The following is a 19,550-nucleotide window of genomic DNA, read 5'->3' on the forward strand; positions in this document are numbered from 1 at the left end:
AGAAAAGTTTTATGGACACTGTTGATTGATAAATGACATTGCTTGCTATAATCTAACGTGATACAACCAGCTGAGACATTGCTAAACCGGATGAGACATTTGCTAATTTGATAAGACTTTGATAACCTGATTGACTCTTAAACACGATTTGAGACAACGTTGCTAACTTGAAAAAAAACAAAAAAAAAAAAACTGAGTTATTGCCGAACTGAGACGAATGCTGCTAACCGATAAGTGACTGGGCTGCTGAAGAAAACTGTGTGAACATTGCGCTCGTTCAGCTTTGTAACTAATTGCTAAATCGTTTCTTTATAAGTGCTTCTAGCTCTCTGATTCTATACAGATCATGGCTACACAAAAAAGTAGAGTGAAATATTGTAAATATGCGTGTATAGGCTTGATAACTGCATGTGTACTAATAATAATGGCAATAGTGCTTGCAACACGTGGAAAGGGTGAGAATGAGAAAATTGATGCTTCTACTTTTGCTCCTATTACTGTCACTGAACTAACCGCATTGAAAAGATTAGAATTAGACGAAAGACACTTGCATGATAAGAAGGAACTTTCGTATAATGTTTTCTATCGCCTACTAACAGAATATGTTGAGACTATGGATGCGAAAGATTGTTATGTGTGTACACAGATACCGACATCGGTAAAGGAAGGGGTGACTTATCACCACATGCCTCTTACATATGGGATTACATGTAGTATAGTAACTTCTAGATTTTATGGTCAAACTAACATACAGTATTTTTACTCAAATTATGATGTTACCTTTGCATATGTTCCTATAATAACGCAGCTAAGCCAGATTGCTAAAGATTGGGATGCTAAAATAATGAGGGAATTTTTCGAGCCAATGCAACCTTTTGAAACAGCTCACGCACATAGGGAAAACCTTACATGCTCACTCACTGCAGTAGAAATAAGCTTTTTAGATCGCACAGATGATAGAAGGGCACAAATGAATGCGAAATTAGAAAAGGAGCTAAGTAAGAGGACTTCAGTAGATAATTATGCTTTTGCCGCAATAAAAACACAAGGGAAAATAGCTTTAGACGCTTGGCATGTAGGGAAATTTTGTATATATCGTGGTGAATCTTATTATGATAACATTTTCGTGGGAGCGAGTGAATGTAAACATACGTTTATCTTTAAGGCCAAATGGACATTCATGCTGAACGGACTTGACCCTGTCATACCTGGTGTATATTACATTTGTGGGCATAATGCCTATTATCGTCTTCCAAAAGGGTGGTGGGGGAGATGTTATTTGGGTATAGTGTTCCCAAAGGTTTATCAACTGGATGACCTATCGGTGATTCCAAAGACGTCTGGATCTCATCGTATCCAGAAAAGAGAGACCGCAGCTGCTGTGGTAGGAGATATATTTGGAGCCATGATTCCTTCATTAGGAGTTGTGTTGAATTCCATCAAAATAAGAAAGTTGTCTACTATAGTGGATAACATGTTGACAAAGTTTTCAGGTGCTATGATCCTGATGGATGCTGAACTTGCAGCAGAAAGAGCTATGACTCTTCAAAACAGGCTTGCCCTAGACATTCTTTTAGCAAAGGATGGCGGCGTTTGCAAAATGCTTGGTGCGCGTCACTGTTGCACGTATATACCAGACAACAGTGTGAAGATTAAAACAATGCTTGCAAATCTAACAAAAGAGAGTGCAGACTTGAAGGAATTGAAAGAACCAGGAGTTTGGGAGAAGGTTGGAAAGGGAATTGCTTCAGTGGGAAATTGGCTTGGTGGCATTTGGAATGGAATATTACTCAAAATAATACAGGGAATACTAATAGTACTAATTTGCATTTTTGGGATTTGGGGAATAAAAAGGGGAATACTAATGATAATGGAAAGAATTAAGAGAAGGAAGGAAGAGAAAATGATGAAAAGAATGGCAGAAGAATACAAAGCAAGAACAAGGGGAACTAAAAGGAAAAGAGAACTGACAGAATTTTAATGGAATAAAATTTGTGGGAATAGTTTTGTTTTTATGACAAGTAGTCATCAGAGGAGGGATTGATGACGCAGAAATGAAGGTTTTACATTTATTAGCGCATAATCGTAGTGCTGCAATAATCAAGTGTGACTTTAACCGAACTAATAAAGATTGTACGGGGACAAATGTGCCCTCAGAGTAGTTCGCCAACATTTATAAGCGTGCTTTATATAACGTGATGTATTAGAATTGTACTAATCTGACATAACCGTAAACGCGTGCTATGATTTGCTTGTTTGAAATGTTTTAGCTTAGCATAACTTTAGTGGAGGCTTCGGCCTAGTTGCCTTGTCTCACGGGTTTAGATACTCGTGTTTTTCCAATGTGCTAATAAAACGTGTATTTCTGCTTGAAGCTGTACTTTTCCAGTGAGATCGGTTCACATGCTTATCTTTAAGGTTTCGTGCCAGCCTGGCATCTTCTTCTTTGCTCCAAGGTCAATCTGCAGGTGCGGACAATGGAAGCTCTGAAAGTGAGTTAATTGGTAAAATATGTTGCAACTTACGTTCCCAACTCCAAGGATAATGTATGCCTAGGTAGAAGCTTGAGAACTGTTGTTTTTGATTGGACAATTTGAAGCCAACCTATGAACCCTCCAATGGAAGACCCTACTTGATTTGAACTGTTGACTATTTAAACCTGGTGCACGAGAAGAAAGCAGCCATTACTTGCCATAGCCATTTTAGCCATTAGACATTTGCCATTGGCCATTACCCGTCATTTTGCAGGACATTGCAGTCATTATGGCCCATCTTGCCGACTTTGTCATTTTGCCATCTTCTATGATGCCAATTGATGTTCGATGCCATTTTGAATGAGACTTTGATGCTTTCTCTAATCGAGAGAAAGAGACTTTAAGTAATTCTTGCCCTAGAGACTTTAACTTTGAACTGCCCCTTTGCATGAAGTAGTAGTTTATCTTGCCGCCGTGAGGCAATTGCCCCGTTCACCCTGCCCTTTGCCCCGTCCTATGCTGATCGAGAAAACGGTACCTGTGAGACGAAGACTTACTTGAATGCTGATTGAATTTGGTAAATATGAAAAGGAAATTGTACAATTGCATTGTGTTTCTTTTTAGGTAACCAACTGCTGATTTTTGATAAGAGCCCTAGTTAGGAGTTTTCCAAATTAATGTTGCTAAATTGTTTTTGCATGAAGTCCCACATGCAGATGCTAATTTGAGGTTAGATGAGGAATCATTGTTGCACGATGCAATTTGAGACCTTGTTATGCTGACTAATGTATGCAATTAGCTCATTACAGATTATAGTTTTAGTGGTTTGCGTTGCTATTATCGAATGCATTGTTATTCAAATGCTGCATAGATTGCATCTTTTTCGCCGTTATGGACAGCTATTAATGTTCATTTACATATATCATTTGGTGTTGAGACACATATATATTGTGCTAGCTTTGTTAATATAGGGAAATAAATTCATTAACTTTGAATAAACTGGTGTGGTTATTCATGGCCGAAAGGTCATGGTTCGCCGAAATGTTTTCTGGATTAATTGTTAAGTGTTATGTTGATCAGGGTATTGCTTATGTTCGTTATTGATTATTGATTTGATTAAATTGATTGATCTCGGGTGAAGAGAGTCCCACTTGGTCAAAAGATTCATCGACCCAAGAGCGTCCAAACACAGGTAAATTATTAGTACGGAACGCTCTATCATTGGTGTGGTACTTGCTGTGGTAGAAGCAAATGTTGTTGTTACTGCTGCAGCGTTGGTGGCTTTGGTTGATTTCCTGGACCAACTCTGGTGGCAGCTGTGGGTCCTGCTGTGGTTCCTACTGATTGTACATGTTGGTGCCCTTCCTTGCCGCTGTTGCTCAGTAGGCCGCTCGTGTGGTACCTGTTCTGTCAGCTGTGCTGTGGTGGTACTGTTGCTCATGCTGTGATCCCGGCTATGGTTACAAGTCCTCTTGTTGCCTGGTTCCTTCTGTTGAGTCACCTGTGGTTTCAACTAGGGTCACTGCTGTTGCCCCTGTCTTGCTGACAGTTGTTGTTGTTGCTGCTGTCCTTGCCGTAGTGCTAGTTGTTTTCCCTGCGGTTCTATCAGCTGTTATTGTGCCTGGCATGATAGCAGCTGTGTTGTAGTAGATGCAGTGGTCCCTACTGCTGTAGCAGCTGTGGTCACTGCTTTAGTGACAACGTTATTGCCTGTGTGGTTCCTGCTGCAGTGGAAAATGTGGTTACTGCTGTGGTCCCCGCTGTTGTTGTCCCTGGCACAGTGGTGCTGTGGGTCTTGCCTGTCGTGATTTCAACTGTGTTTACTATTGTGATCATTGTTGTGCTTGCAACTAATGTTTAAAATATTATTGATACCGTGAGAGTGGCTGTGGTCGCAACTGGTGTATCATTTTGTTGTTGCCAGAGTCTCAGCTGTGGCTAAAGCTATTGTGGCTGGTGTTGCTGCTTCCTTGGTGATAGCTCTGATTGATGCTGTGCACCCTGCTGCGGTTAACGCTGTGGCCACTATTACCCAATTCCATGTCACAGTGGCAACTTTAGTCAATCCTGTGGTAGCTTCTGTCATTATATGTGTGCAGTCATTGCTGAGGTCCTTTTTGAGTATGAAGCTACTGCTGCTGAGGCAGCTGTTGCTTCTATTGTGGTGGACATAGCACAACTGATGTTGTTGCTGGGGTCCATACTGTGATGTCAGCTGTTACAACTGATGTCATTCCTGGTGTCATGGTAGCTGTTGTTGTTAATGACCTGGTAACTGTGGTAAATGTCATTGTGCTTATCGTGCTAGCAGGTATTGTTACACTTTAGGGGGAGAGAGAGGACTCAGATCTACCATTACATTCCCCTGACAAATAGCGCCCCATGAGTTGGAATTTAAGATAGGTTTGCACGTTGACAATATTCAAGGTACGTAGATGAGGAGTTAGGAATAGTAAATCTATACTTCCCTACATCTATTTAACTTTAGATTTCTGATGGATACAACTACCTGTGGATTCCTCACCTAAAGAATTCTCCCCATGTACAGCATTCAACGGAAACTTCTCTCTCTAGCTCTGCATGTCGGCGAGGACGTCACAATTGCCCGACTCCACGTGGCTCCGCGTGACGTCATCGTGGCAATAAGAGGTCCTCGCCGCCGTGCTGACGTCAGTTCTCTTTTTTCCGTGCCTTCCATAACGGTTACTTTTCTGTTACCTATATCGTTAGCTATTCTGAAGGGATACTTTGTGTATTTCCAGGATGTCGGCTCCGAAAAAGTCGGGTTTCAAGCCATGCAGGGAATGTGGAGGTCGCATGTATGTGACTGATCCGCACAACGATTGTCTTTGGTGCCTCAGTTCCGATCACGACGTCCAAGAATGCAGATCCTGCCAAAAGATGAATCCGAAGGCATTGAAGGAACGCGAGGCGAAGCTTTTCTTGGCAAGGTCCAAGAAGGAGAGGAAGCGGCACCATCGGTCCTCTTCTGGAAAGTCATCCCATAAGAAGCGAAGTCATTGTGACGTCGGTCCAGAAGTCGGTCGGCGTCGAGGTCTCCATTGTCTTGGCGCCGCAAGTCTTGGGAAGTGAGTCCGACGGTGTCCCCTCAACCTGCGACGCCATAGACGTCCCCAGTGCCGTCAGTCTTTGAAGTTGTGGAGCCTCAAAGTCATCTGGCTTCGCCGGTGCATCCTGAACCTGAAGAGTCCAGCCCGGCGCCAGCACTCGCTCCACAGGCTTATCCTTCGTTCCCGGCTCCGGGTACTGATCCTGCGGCATTCCTTAATGCATGTTTCAGATTTTTCAAAATATGGCTCCGGGAGGTGGTGCGCCGGCTGGCCCCACTGGTCCCCTGGCTTTCAATCTTGGTGTTCCGGCTCCATATAAACTGATGCTGTTTTGCCATTTTGTTCAGGTGGAGATTCAATTCAGGCCCCTCTGCCGACAGTGCAGCCCTCAACATCGAGGGAGAGACCTTTGACGCCGGTGTCGGAGGTGATGGAGCCGAGAGGTCGTATGTCGGCATCGGATGCGGGTGCCTTCTCCATGGCGCCGATGGATCCATCTGCGGTGTCGGGTGGATCCAGAGAACCTGTCATGACGCCTTCCCGGCGCCATTCACCGACGTCGCTCCGCTCCATGTCGACGCCGGGGCTCGAGGCCAAGTTGAGGTCACGTCGAAAGGCCCTTAGACTTTTAGAGGAGAGGGAATATCAGCAGCAATTCCTCGAAGAAGGGGAGATCACTGATCCCCAGGGTGACTTCCCTGGGTAGGACACAGCAAGTGGTCTTGATACCTCTCCAGAGTATGACCTGGCCTCCCCTGGTGAATATACAGAGGAGGCAGCATCTTACCACTCTGTTATTAGGAAGGCCGCAGCATTTCTGGATCTTCCTTTACCGACAGCGCAGGTGAAGACCAACCTTTTGACTGAGGTTTTGCATCCTGCTACAGCCATGGCGGATCCTCTTCTACCATTTAATGAAGACCTGATGGATCCAATCGAAGAGGTTTGGAAGAAGCCTGTTTCCTCTTCAGCTGTTAGTAGGTCGGTGGCCAGGCGTTATAGATCTGCGCCTGGGGACCCGGAGTTCTTATCCAAACACTCTCCAGAGAGCTTGGTGGTGCAAGCATCCTGCTCTTCGAGGTTGGCTCCTGGTTAGTTTCCAGGAGTACCATCGGACCGGGAATCCAAGCGGATGGACCAATCGGCCAGGAAGGTGTTTTCTTCTTGCAGCATGGCTCTAAAATCTGCCAGTGCAACATGTATTCTGGGCAGGTATATCCATGCCATAATGGATGTAACGAAGACTGTACTTCCGGACATGCCCCAGGACTTGCATAGTCTTCTTTTGGATGCTCAGGCGGCGTCTACGCAGGTTATTCAGACAGGGCTGGATACCACAGACTCTATTGCGAGAGCCTTGGGGACTTCCGTTGCCTCCAGCCTGCATGCGTGGTTACGCACTTCCGGATTTTCGACAGACGTCCAGTCTACGTTGCTGGATCTGCCCTTTGATGGGGCAAAACTGTTTGGTTCAAAAGCGGACTCTGCGCTAGAGCGCTTTAAAGAATGTAGGGCCACAGCTAGATCTTTGGGTCTGCAGGCTGCTGCTACCCCATTTCGATCTTTTAGATGGCTGCGTGTTTTTGGAAGAGGTGCTTCCTTTTGTGGGAGATCACAGCAGCCGGGGCAGCAGTCCTCCAGCCTCCCTTATCGCTCATACAGGGGGTGGGGTAGAGTCCGCACAAGAGGTGCCGCCCAGCAGCAGCATCCTTCCTCTTCCTCTTCCTCTGGAGGGTTACTGTAGGAAGTTGGCTCTGTATGTGCTATTTCAAAGTAAGAAATAGCATGCACAGAGTCCAACGGTCCCCCTTAGAGGTAAGATAGTGGCAAAAACAGATAATTCTAATGCTCTATTTTGTGGTAGTGTGGTCGAGCAGTAGGCTTATCAGAGGGTAGTGTTAAGCATTTGTTGTACACATACAGGCAACAAATGAGGAACACATACTCAAAGACAATTCCAGGCCAATAGGTTTTTATATAGAAAAATATATTTTCTTAGTTTATTTTAAGAACCACAGGTTCAAGATTTACAATCAATTCTTCAAATGAAAGGTATCATAGGAACTTTTAATCAGCAAAATAGCATGTACAGTTTTGGCAAAAATGGCAATAAGCTATTTAAAACTAGACACAGTGCAAATTTCAACTGTTCCTGGGGGAGGTAAGTATTTGTTAGTTTTGCAGGTAAGTAAACCACCTACAGGGTTCAAAGTTGGGTCCAAGGTAGCCCACTGTTGGGGGTTCAGGGTAACCCCAAAGTTACCACACCAGCAGCTCAGGGCCGGTCAGGTGCAGAAGTCAAAGTGGTGCCCTAAACACATAGGCTTCAATGGAGAAGTGGGTGCCCCGGTTCCAGTCTGCCAGCAGGTAGGTACCCGCGACTTCGGAGGGCAGACCAGGGGGGTTTTGTAGGGCACCGGGGGGGACACAAGTCAGCACAAAAAGTACACCCTCAGCGGCACAGGGGCGGCCGGGTGCAGAGTGCAAACAGGCGTCGGGTTTGCAATAGGTTTCAATGGGAGACCCAGGGGTCTCTTCAGCAAAGCAGGCAGGTAAGGGGGGGGGCTCCTCGGGGTAGCCACCACCTGGGCAAGGGAGAGGGCCAACTGGGGGTCGCTCCTGCACTGGAGGTCAGATCCTTCAGGTCCTGGGGGCTGCAGGTACAGTGTCTTTACCAGGCGTCGGGTTCTTGGAAGCAGGCTGTCGCGGTCAGGGGGAGCCTCTGGATTCCCTCTGCAGGCGTCGCTGGGGGGGGCTCAGGGGGGTCAACTCTGGCTACTCACAGGGTCGCAGTCGCCGGGGAGTCCTCCCTGTAGTGTTGTTTCTCCGCAGGTCGAGCCGGGGGCGTCGGGTGCAGAGTGGAAAGTCTCACGCTTCCAGCGGGAAACGTGCAGTCCTTTAAAAGTTTGTTTCTTTGTTGCAAAGTTGTTTCTTCTTTGGAGCAGAGCCGCTGTCCTCAGGAGTTCTTGGTCCTTTTAGATGCAGGGTAGTCCTCTGAGGCTTCAGAGGTCGCTGGACCCTGGGGGATGCTTCGCTGTTGCAGTTTTTCTTGAAGTGGGGAGACAGGCCAGTAGGGCTGGGGCCAAAGCAGTTGGTGTCTCCGTCTTCTCTGCAGGGCTTCAGGTCATCAGTCCTTCTTCGTCTTCAGGTTGCAGGAATCTATCTTGCTAGGTTCTGGGAGCCCCTAAATACTCAATTTAGGGGTGTGTTTAGGTATGGGGGGTTAGTAGCCAATGGCTACTAGCCCTGAGGGTGGCTACACCCTCTTTGTGCCTCCTCCCTAAGGGGAGGGGGGCACATCCCTAATCCTATTGGGGGAATCCTCCATCTGCAAGATGGAGGATTTCTAAAAGTCAGAGTCACCTCAGCTCAGGACACCTTAGGGGTTGTCCTGACTGGCCAGTGACTCCTCCTTGTTTTTCTCATTATCTCCTCCAGCCTTGCCGCCAAAAGTGGGCCCGTGGCCGGAGGGGGCGGGCATCTCCACTAACTGGAGTGCCCTGTGGCCCAGTAACAAATGGGGTGAGCCTTTGAGGCTCACCGCCAGGTGTTACAGTTCCTGCAGGGGGAGGTGAGAAGCACCTCCACCCAGTACAGGCTTTGTTACTAGCCACAGGGTGACAAAGGCACTCTCCCCATGTGGCCAGCAACATATCTGGTGTGTGGCAGGCTGGCAAAACTAGTCAGCCCACACTGGAAGTCGGGTATGTTTTCAGGGGGCATCTCTAAAATGCCCTCTGGGGTGTATTTCACAATAAAATGTACACTGGCATCAGCGTGCATTTATTGTGCTGAGAAGTTTGATACCAAACTTCCCAGTTTTCAGTGTATCCATTATGGTGCTGTGGAGTTCGTGTTTGACAGACTCCCAGACCATATACTCTTATGGCTACCCTGCACTTACAATGTCTAAGTTTTTGCTTAGACACTGTAGGGGCATAGGGCTCATGCACCTATGCCCTCACCTATGGTATAGTGCACCCTGCCTTAGGGCTGTAAGGCCTGCTAGAGGGGTGACTTATCTATGCCATAGGCAGTGTGAGGTTGACATGGCACCCTGAGGGGAGTGCCATGTCGACTTAGTCCTTTTCTCCCCACCAGCACACACAAGCTGGCAAGCAGTGTGTCTGTGCTGAGTGAGGGGTCCCCAGGGTGGCATAAGACATGCTGCAGCCCTTAGAGACCTTCCCTGGCATCAGGGCCCTTGGTACCAGGGGTACCAGTTACAAGGGACTTACCTGGATGCCAGGGTGTGCCAATTGTGGAAACAAAGGTACAGTTTTAGGGAAAGAACACTGGTGCTGGGGCCTGGTTAGCAGGCCTCAGCACACTTTCAAATCATAACTTGGCATCAGCAAAGGCAAAAAGTCAGGGGTTAACCATGCCAAGGAGGCGTTTCCTTACAGTTACCTGAAGGAAAGCAGCCCTAGTCCCCTTGCCATTGTTTCTCATACCTCTCCGGTAGAGTGGAGGCTTTCACTTTTTCTCCCCATATGGGAGTCCATAACAACAGACTCTTGGGTCATCAGTTTGGTGAGAAGAGGTTACGACCTTCCCTTTCGGGAGATTCCTTCTCCCTTCCCTCCCCATCCTTCCTTTTGTTCAGAAGATCATCTCCTGCTGTTACAACAGGAGGTTCTCTCCCTATTATTGAAGGGTGCAGTGGAGTTGGTTCCAGAGCAAGAAAGGGGTCAGGGGTGTAATTCCAGGTACTTCCTGATCCCCAAGAAGGATGGTCGTCTGAGGCCTATTTTGGACCTGAGGATTTTTAATTGGTTCCTCAAACAGGAGAAATTCAAAATGCTGACTCTATCACAGGTGCTTTTGGCATTGGACAAGGAGGATTGGATGGTGTTGGTCGACTTGCAGGATGCTTATTTTCACATTCCCATTCTCAAGTCGCACAGGAAGTATTTCCGGTTTGTGGTAGGATCGCAGCACTACCAGTTTGCGGTCCTTCCTTTTGGTCTTACTTCCGCACCACGGGTCTTCACGAAGGTGATGGCGGTTGTTGCAGCACACCTCAGGAGGACGGGAGTAGCAGTATCCCCTTACCTGGACGATTGGTTGATCAAAGCCGAGTCTCCGGGGCTTGTTTTGCGTCATCTGCAGCTGACAACCCAGTTGTTGTTCAGTCTGGGTTTTTCAATAAATGTGCCCAAGTCTCACCTAGAGCCCTCTCAACGTCTCCTGTTCATAGGGGCAGTACTGGACACGACATTGAATCGAGCCTTTTCTCCGCCACAGCGGATACGGGACATTCAGGCGTTGGTTCCAATGTTTCAAGAAGGAGAGGTAGTTCCGGTCCTCAAGGTCCTTCGTTTGCTCGGTCTGTTTGCTTCTTGCATTCTGTTGGTCACGCATGCACGCTGGCATATGAGGGCTCTTCAGTGGTGCCTCCGCAAGCAGTGTTTTCAACACAGAGGAGATCTCGGGGAATCGATAAGGATCTCCAGAGACACTGCAGCGGATCTCCGATGGTGGGCTGTGGAAGGCAACCTTTCTCAAGGGAAGCCGTTCTCGCAGCCAACTCCGGTGGCCACGGTTGTAACGGATGCCTCCACCTTAGGGTGGGGAGCTCATCTGGAGGATCTGGAGATCAAGGGTCGTTGGTCTCCAGTAGAGCAGAGGTTTCATATCAATCTGCTGGAGCGGCAAGCAATTCGTTTGGCCCTCAAGGCCTTCCTCCCTTCCCTTCGTGGTCAGTCAGGTCAGATTCTGACGGACAACATGACCGTGATGTGGTATATCAACAAACAGGGGGGTGTAGGGTCGTACCTTCTTTGCAGAGAGGCTCTGCGACTTTGGTCCTGGGCTCGGGACCATCGGCTTTGTGTAGTGGCAAACCAAACCATTTGGCCGGGGTCCTAAACGTACGTGCGGACAAACCCAGTCGCTTCTTCTCGGACGACCATGAGTGGCATCCGGATCTGGTTCTTTAAATCTTTCGGATGTGGGGTTTTCCCCGTATAGACCTCTCTGCCACTCGAGAGAACGCGCATTGTCCGTCGTTCTGCAGCCTTCAGTATCCGATGCAAGGAGCGTTGGGGGACGCGTTTCAGATGTCCTGGTGCGACCAGTTGCTTTACTCGTTTCCTCCCATACCCTTGATTCCTCGGGTTTTGAGGAAGATTCGCCAAGACCGGGCCCAAGTCATTCTGATAGCTCCGGATTGGCCTTGAAGGGTGTGCTATGCAGACCTTCTCTGACTCTCACTGTACCCGCTGCTCCGTCTCCCTCTCAGGGCAGACCTCCTCTCGCAAGCCTGAAGATTGAACGGGGCAACCTGAGTTCCTTTTCTCTCCCACAGGAGGTGGTGGACGTTCTTTTATCAGCCAGGCGACACTCCACCAAGTCGGTCTATGCAAGTAGGTGGGCTAATTTTGTTCGTTGGTGTGGAGAGAAGAAAATTGATCCCTTAAATGCCCATCTTTCTGATATTTTATTGTTTGCATTGTCATTGGCTCAGCGTGGTTGCGCTATGGCCACGGTTAAGGGCTATCTTTCAGCCCCCTTTCGGCTTTTTTATATCTTCCAGATCAGCCCTCTCTTTTCAAATCTCCTTTGGTTGTTCATTTTTTAAAGGGGCTTACTAATAAATTTCCTCCCAGGACTTTTATTATGCCGCAGTGGGACTTGAATTTGGTGTTGACTTTTTTGATGGGTTCCCCCTTTGAGCCACTTCATTCCTGCCCATTAAGATATTTGTTTTTCAAGACTGTGTTTTTGATGGCCATCACGTCGGCTAGACGTGTTAGCGAACTGCAGGCTCTTTCTGCTCACCCGCCTTTCACCACTTTTTATAAGCAAAAGGTGGTTTTGAGGACCAGGGCGGCTTTCCTCCCCAAGGTGGTGTCTCCATTTCACTTGGGACAATCAATAATTCTCTAGACGTTCTACCCTCCTCCGCATCCATCTAAGGAGGAGGAAAGACTCCATCGTCTGGACCCTAAGAGAGCTCTTAGTTTTTATGTCGACAGGACGAGAGAGTTCCTGTTGGATGAACAACTCTTTATCGGATACGTGAGGACGGGGAAGGGGAAGGCCGTCCACAAGAGAGTGCTCTCCAGGTGGGTCGTTCTTTGTATTAAAATATGTTACTCATTGGCAAAGAAGGATCCTTCTGAGGGGATCAGGGCTCATTTCACCAGGGACCAAGTCAACCTCATCGGCTTTTAGCCAGAGGTGTTCCGCTGGTGGACATCTGCAAGGCTGCGACTTGGTCTTCCCTCCACACCTTTGTGAAGCATTATTGTTTGGATGCGGAGAGATGGCCATTTTGCGTGGTCGGTGCTGCAGGATTTCCTGGTTTGACCAGACGGACACCCTCCTCCGAGGTGGTACTGCTTTGGGACTCTATTGTTTAGGTGAGGAATCCACAGGTAGTTGTATCCATCAGAAGAGCAAGTTACTTACCTTCGGTAACGCTTTTTCTGGTGGATACATTAGCTACCTGTGGATTCCTCACGTTCCCTCCCGCCTCCCTGTTGTCTGTCTGGTCATACCAGGATCGCATTGGGGGTGCACTTCTGTGCTTTAGTTTCAATGTTTCTACATATGTATATATGTTTATAGTTCTAATTCAAGTTATTTTCAAGTTGCAACCATTCATGTTGGTATGTGGCCTTTTTTAAAGAATTGTGCAAGAGTTTTTAGATGAAGATTCTCTATAAAGTTTATTCTTGTTAATCTTAAAGGGTGTAGATTGTTGATGTTCTTTATATGTTTCAAAGGCATGTCAAAAATGGCGTGAAATTATGTCAGCACGGCGGCGAGGACCTCTTATTGCCATGATGACGTCATGCGGAGCCGCATGGAGTCGGGCAATTGGGACATCCTCGCCGACGTGCAGAGCTAGAGAGAGAAGTTTCCGTCGAATGCTGCGCATGGGGAGAATTCTTTAGGTGAGGAATCCACAGGTAGCTAATGTATCCACCAGAAAAAGTGTTACCGAAGGTAAGTAACTTGCTCATTTTGACCCTCAATATTTCGTCATCAGTATTCTTGTCCACTATATTTTTGGTGTTGATATTCAGTAGTAACAACTTCTTTAAGAGTAAAACAAGATTAGTGAGGATGCTAGGGAATATTAGTTGTTTGACCGTCCTTTAGGCAACATGTTTCAGCCAATCAATCAAGTCACCTAGGGTCTTCAGGTCTCTATGATTCCTAAGCACACCCTGCATTTAACTAGAATGCAAAGAAGAGTTTAGGGGATAATATCAAACAAACAGCTGAGAGCATACATTTATACTCCCCTGCAACTGGTGCTGATTTTATACTTTTCCTAATGTAAAGAAATAGAGAACACATGACTTTGGTTATTACCATGGTTTATGGTCCATCAATTTATCTTAACAAATGTAAAGTAATGTAGAAAAATAAAAACTTTTGTTATTTCCAAATAACAAACATGCACCCATGTGTATCATGTATTAATAAAAACAATTGTCCTCTGGGACTCTTTTAATTGTGGGGACCTCATATATATATATTGGAGAGAACCCTGAGATATTTTAACTTATTTTGTAACCCAGAGTTAATAACAAAAACAAAGCAAGCACAGGACGCATTTAGTTTCCATCTGAAATGCATTGGCTCCGGTCATGTTTACCAAACAATGAAGTATGTGATCATAGCGGAGACGGCGCAGTGCTCCAATAGTGAATCTATTTAAAACAAAGACACTGGACAATTCCCAATGGTTCTCTACATTAATCAACATAAAGCATGACAAGGATGCATAGATCATTTTGAGATCCCTTGGAATTGATTTCCACAAGCAACCAAAAGGGAGAGTTCACTGATGTTTCAACCCCATAGGGTCTTATCAAGACATAGGCCCTCATTCTGACCCTGGCGGTCGGTGATAAAGCGGCGGCCAAGCCGCCAACAGGCCGGCGGTCCAAAATATGCAATTCTGACCCTGGCGGGAACCGCCAACACAGCCCGCCGCATTAACACTCCGACCGCCACGGCGGTACAAACAAACAGCGTGGCGGTCCCCGCCAACAGCCAGGCGGCAGACAATGTACCGCCCACCCTATCACGACCCACCAATCCGCCACCTTTTCCGAGGCGGGAGCACCGCCGATAAAAACACGGCGGAAACAGACTACGAACGGGAAAACGCTCACCTCTACGCACTCCACGCGAGATTCCGGCAGTATGGAACCAGAGTTGCAGGTCATCCCCGCACTCCTATACCTGCTCATATACCAGGAGCACGCCCGGCGGCGCGGAAGACATCGGTGAGTACTGCACCTACGACACAGGGGAGGGAAAAGATTACCGGCACACACCCACCCACCCATACCCACTACAACACACACATCAATGCATTCCCACAGATCACTGTCACAACCCACAAACCCCCCCCTCCGAAATAATGCAAAGACCAAAAGAAGAGATCATAAACGGGCAGATATATTGAAATATGGACACCAGTAATCCCAATAAATAAATAAACTATGTACAAAATATACACAGCTACTAAATGTAGTCCAACCACTGTCCGTGGACCACAGGGGTCCTGTGCAAAGGGGCAAGGCCCAGTCCCACGACAAGAACTCCACGGAGAGAACACTGCAGGGGCATCAGAAAGAAAATAGGACAGGCACCTCAGGGGGAAGGGAAGGGGGGGCACCTCAGCCACTTGAGTACACGACGCCAGATCCACGAGGGGACTCCATGACCACTGGGCCATCCTGGGGAGTGCAAAGCCACAGTCCATACAGTCCATACAGTGGGTGGCCTGCCCACTGGGCCATCCTGGGGAGTGCAAAGCCACAGTCCAAACAGTCCATACAGTGGGTGGCCTGCCCACTGGGCCATCCTGGGGAGTGCAAAGCCACAGTCCAAACAGTCCATACAGTGGGTGGCCTGCCCACTGGGCCATCCTGGGGAGTGCAAAGCCACAGTCCAAACAGTCCATACAGTGGGTGGCCTGCCCACTGGGCCATCCTGGGGAGTGCAAAGCCACAGTCCATACAGTGGGTGGCCTGCCCACTGGGCCATCCTGGGGAGTGCAAAGCCACAGTCCAAACAGTCCATACAGTGGGTGGCCTGCCCACTGGGCCATCCTGGGGAGTGCAAAGCCACAGTCCAAACAGTCCATACAGTGGGTGGCCTGCCCACTGGGCCATCCTGGGGAGTGCAAAGCCACAGTCCAAACAGTCCATACTGTGGGTGGCCTGCCCACTGGGCCATCCTGGGGAGTGCAAAGCCACAGTCCATACAGTCCATACAGTGGGTGGCCTGCCCACTGGGCCATCCTGGGGAGTGCAAAGCCACAGTCCAAACAGTCCATACAGTGGGTGGCCTGCCCACTGGGCCATCCTGGGGAGTGCAAAGCCACAGTCCATACAGTCCATAACAGACCCCACTGCCACTGGAGGAGGCATGTTGGCCAGAGGACATCCTGCAGCCCTGCCCGAGATAGATCCTGCCCTGCCACGTCTGCCAAAGGGCCAGCGGTTCTTGCCTGGAAGGGCCCAGTTCAGCGCCTCATGCCTTGAAGGGCCCAGTTCAGCGGGTCTTGCCTTGAAGGGCCCAGTTCAGCGGTTCTTGAGACGGCGGGGCCCAGCGGAGCGGTGCTCGAGATGGCGGGGCCCAGTTCAGCGGTTCTTGAGACGGCGGGGCCCAGTTCAGCGGTTCTTGAGACGGCGGGGCCCAGTTCAGCGGTTCTTGAGACGGCGGGGCCCAGTTCAGCGGTTCTTGAGACGGCGGGGCCCAGTTCAGCGGTTCTTGAGACGGCGGGGCCCAGTTCAGCGGTTCTTGAGACGGCGGGGCCCAGTTCAGCGGTTCTTGAGACGGCGGGGCCCAGCGGAGCGGTGCTCGAGACGGCGGGGCCCAGTTCAGCGGTTCTTGAGACGGCGGGGCCCAGCGGAGCGGTGCTCGAGACGGCGGGGCCCAGTTCAGCGGTGCTTGAGACGGCGGGGCCCAGTTCAGCGGTGCTTGAGACGGCGGGGCCCAGTTCAGCGGTTCTTGAGACGGCGGGGCCCAGCGGAGCGGTGCTCGAGACGGCGGGGCCCAGTTCAGCGGTGCTTGAGACGGCGGGGCCCAGTTCAGCGGTTCTTGAGACGGCGGGGCCCAGCGGAGCGGTGCTCGAGACGGCGGGGCCCAGTTCAGCGGTTCTTGAGACGGCGGGGCCCAGCGGAGCGGTGCTCGAGACGGCGGGGCCCAGTTCAGCGGTGCTTGAGACGGCGGGGCCCAGCGGAGCGGTGCTCGAGACGGCGGGGCCCAGTTCAGCGGTTCTTGAGATGGCGGGGCCCAGTTCAGCGGTTCTTGAGACGGCGGGCCCAGTTCAGCGGTTCTTGAGACGGCGGGGCCCAGTTCAGCGGTTCTTGAGACGGCGGGGCCCAGCGGAGCGGTTCTTGAGACGGCGGGGCCCAGTTCAGCGGTTCTTGAGACGGCGGGGCCCAGTTCAGCGGTGCTCGAGACGGCGGGGCCCAGTTCAGCGGTTCTTGAGACGGCGGGGCCCAGTTCAGCGGTTCTTGAGACGGCGGGGCCCAGTTCAGCGGTTCTTGAGACGGCGGGGCCCAGCGGAGCGGTGCTCGAGACGGCGGGGCCCAGTTCAGCGGTTCTTGAGACGGCGGGGCCCAGTTCAGCGGTTCTTGAGACGGCGGGGCCCAGCGGAGCGGTTCTTGAGACGGCGGGGCCCAGCGGAGCGGTTCTTGAGACGGCGGGGCCCAGCGGAGCGGTTCTTGAGACGGCGGGGCCCAGTTCAGCGGTTCTTGAGACGGCGGGGCCCAGTTCAGCGGTTCTTGAGACGGCGGGGCCCAGCGGAGCGGTGCTCGAGACGGCGGGCCCAGTTCAGCGGTTCTTGAGACGGCGGGGCCCAGTTCAGCGGTTCTTGAGACGGCGGGGCCCAGCGGAGCGGTGCTCGAGACGGCGGGGCCCAGTTCAGCGGTTCTTGAGACGGCGGGGCCCAGCGGAGCGGTGCTCGAGACGGCGGGGCCCAGTTCAGCGGTGCTTGAGACGGCGGGGCCCAGCGGAGCGGTGCTCGAGACGGCGGGGCCCAGTTCAGCGGTTCTTGAGACGGCGGGGCCCAGCGGAGCGGTGCTTGAGACGGCGGGGCCCAGTTCAGCGGTTCTTGAGACGGCGGCCGGTCTATGGCCAACTGCTCATTGCCTGGTGGTGCCCTCCTGGGCAGCGGGGATGGTGCTCCTTCAATGCCCACCTGGGCTGTGGGTGGTGGGGCCCTCCTGGCCAGCTGGGCTGGGTCCTCCCTGTGCAGCGGCTATGGGGGTGGTGGGCTCTCCCGGGGCAGCTGTACCGGTTCCTCCCGGGGCAGCGGCTATGGGGGTTGTGGGCTCCTCCTGGGCAGCATGCCTGCTGCCTGACCTCTCCGACTTGCTGCCCTTGCCCTCCTTAGTCGTGAGTCAGTGGCCCTTTCCTCCCTTTGGAGCTGTGGCTGGTGACTGTCTCTGGGTGGTGTCCGGGGGGGATGTAGAAGGCGGGCTCCTGCGGCGCCCCTTCCGCCTTCTGCTCCTCTTCCCAGGGGGTGGGCTGGCTGTCCCCTTGCTGCTGGGCGAAGATCCAGACATGCGGGCTGGCGGGCTCCAATACCCCTGCACCCTTGTCAAGGGGGCTGCAGGGCTGGTGGTGGCTGAGGTGCTCTTCTTACCCCGACGAGAAGGAGGGGGGGGGCTCAGGGTCAGGAAAGAAGTTAGCAGTGGCGAGGAAGAGTTTCTTGGGACAATGGAGAGTGGTAGGTACAGTGGGAATGGGAGTGGAGGGAGAGGATGTGGTTGTAGGTGAGTCACGTTTGCTGTCTTTGGGTGCAGGTGCAGGAGGGATAGGCTGTCGTGAGGTGGATGGCTGTTGGGTGGGTGGGTGGCTGCGTTTGTGTGGTGTGGAAGAGGGGGTGACAGACACAGTGGGAGAGGACACAGGGGACGTGTAAATGGCAGTGGGGGTGGTGACTGCACGTGTGCGGACTGGAGTGGAGGGTGTGCTGGTGATGGAAACACTGGCTGATGGTGAGGTGAATGGAGGTGTGAGTGTAGACGTCACAGGGAGGGAGGAGGGAGACGAGGAGGTGGGGGTCACAGAGGTGGTAGTGACTGTTGGCATGTCTGCATCGGAATGTTGCGTGTGTGAATGTCTGCGTGATCTGTGGTGCTTATGTTTGGATGAGCTTCTCTTGGGTGTTGAGGTGTGTGCAGGCTGGTCTGATGGTGTGGGTGGGACAGGCAGAGGAACAGGAGACTGGGAGGAGGGAGTTAGTAGAGGGAGGCAGGAGACAGGGACAATGGCTGCCGTCAGTGCTGAGGCCAGAGCCTGGAACGATCGCTGATGGGCAGCCTGACCCGAATGAATGCCCTCCAGGTACGCATTGCTGCGATGAACCTCCCTCTCCACCCCCTGGATGGCATTCAAAAGGGTAGTCTGCCCAACAATGAGCGTTCGGAGGAGGTCAATGACCTCCTCACTGAGGGCAGCGGGGGTAACAGGGGCAGGGCCTGAGGTGCCTGGGGCGAAGGAGATGCCCGGCATCCTGGCAGAGCGGGCACGGGGCGAACGCTGAGGGGCTGCTGGGAGGGCGGAGATGTTGCGCTGGGTGGCGGCTGTACCTGTAATGGCGGGGGGCACGGATGGTGCCACCCCCGCAAGGGAGCTCCCTTCCGAGGACGTGTCCGTGTCGCTGCAGGGTCCAGTCGTCCCCGTCGTGGAGCTCCCCTCGCCCTCCGTCTCACTGGTCCAGTCTGACTCTGTGGCATGGCCCTCCTGGGCCATGTGCGATGCAGCTCCCTCCTGCCCCGATGCCACTTCTCCTCCGCCTGATGATGCTGATGCACACAAGCACAGAAAGACAAACAAAAAGGGGGGGGGAGAGAGAAATAAAGGGATATTGAGTACATGGATCTCCGGTACAGTTAGTGGACATGACAGACACAGATGCCCCCTGCACTAAGTTGCGCACTTGTGGTCCGCTACGCATTCCGTGGAACATGCCCTACACGCCTAGAGTTGACAACTGCACCCATGGATGACACGACCC

The sequence above is a fragment of the Pleurodeles waltl genome, chromosome 4_2 (genome assembly GCF_031143425.1).
Source record: "Pleurodeles waltl isolate 20211129_DDA chromosome 4_2, aPleWal1.hap1.20221129, whole genome shotgun sequence".
In the NCBI taxonomy this organism is placed as follows: domain Eukaryota; kingdom Metazoa; phylum Chordata; class Amphibia; order Caudata; family Salamandridae; genus Pleurodeles; species Pleurodeles waltl.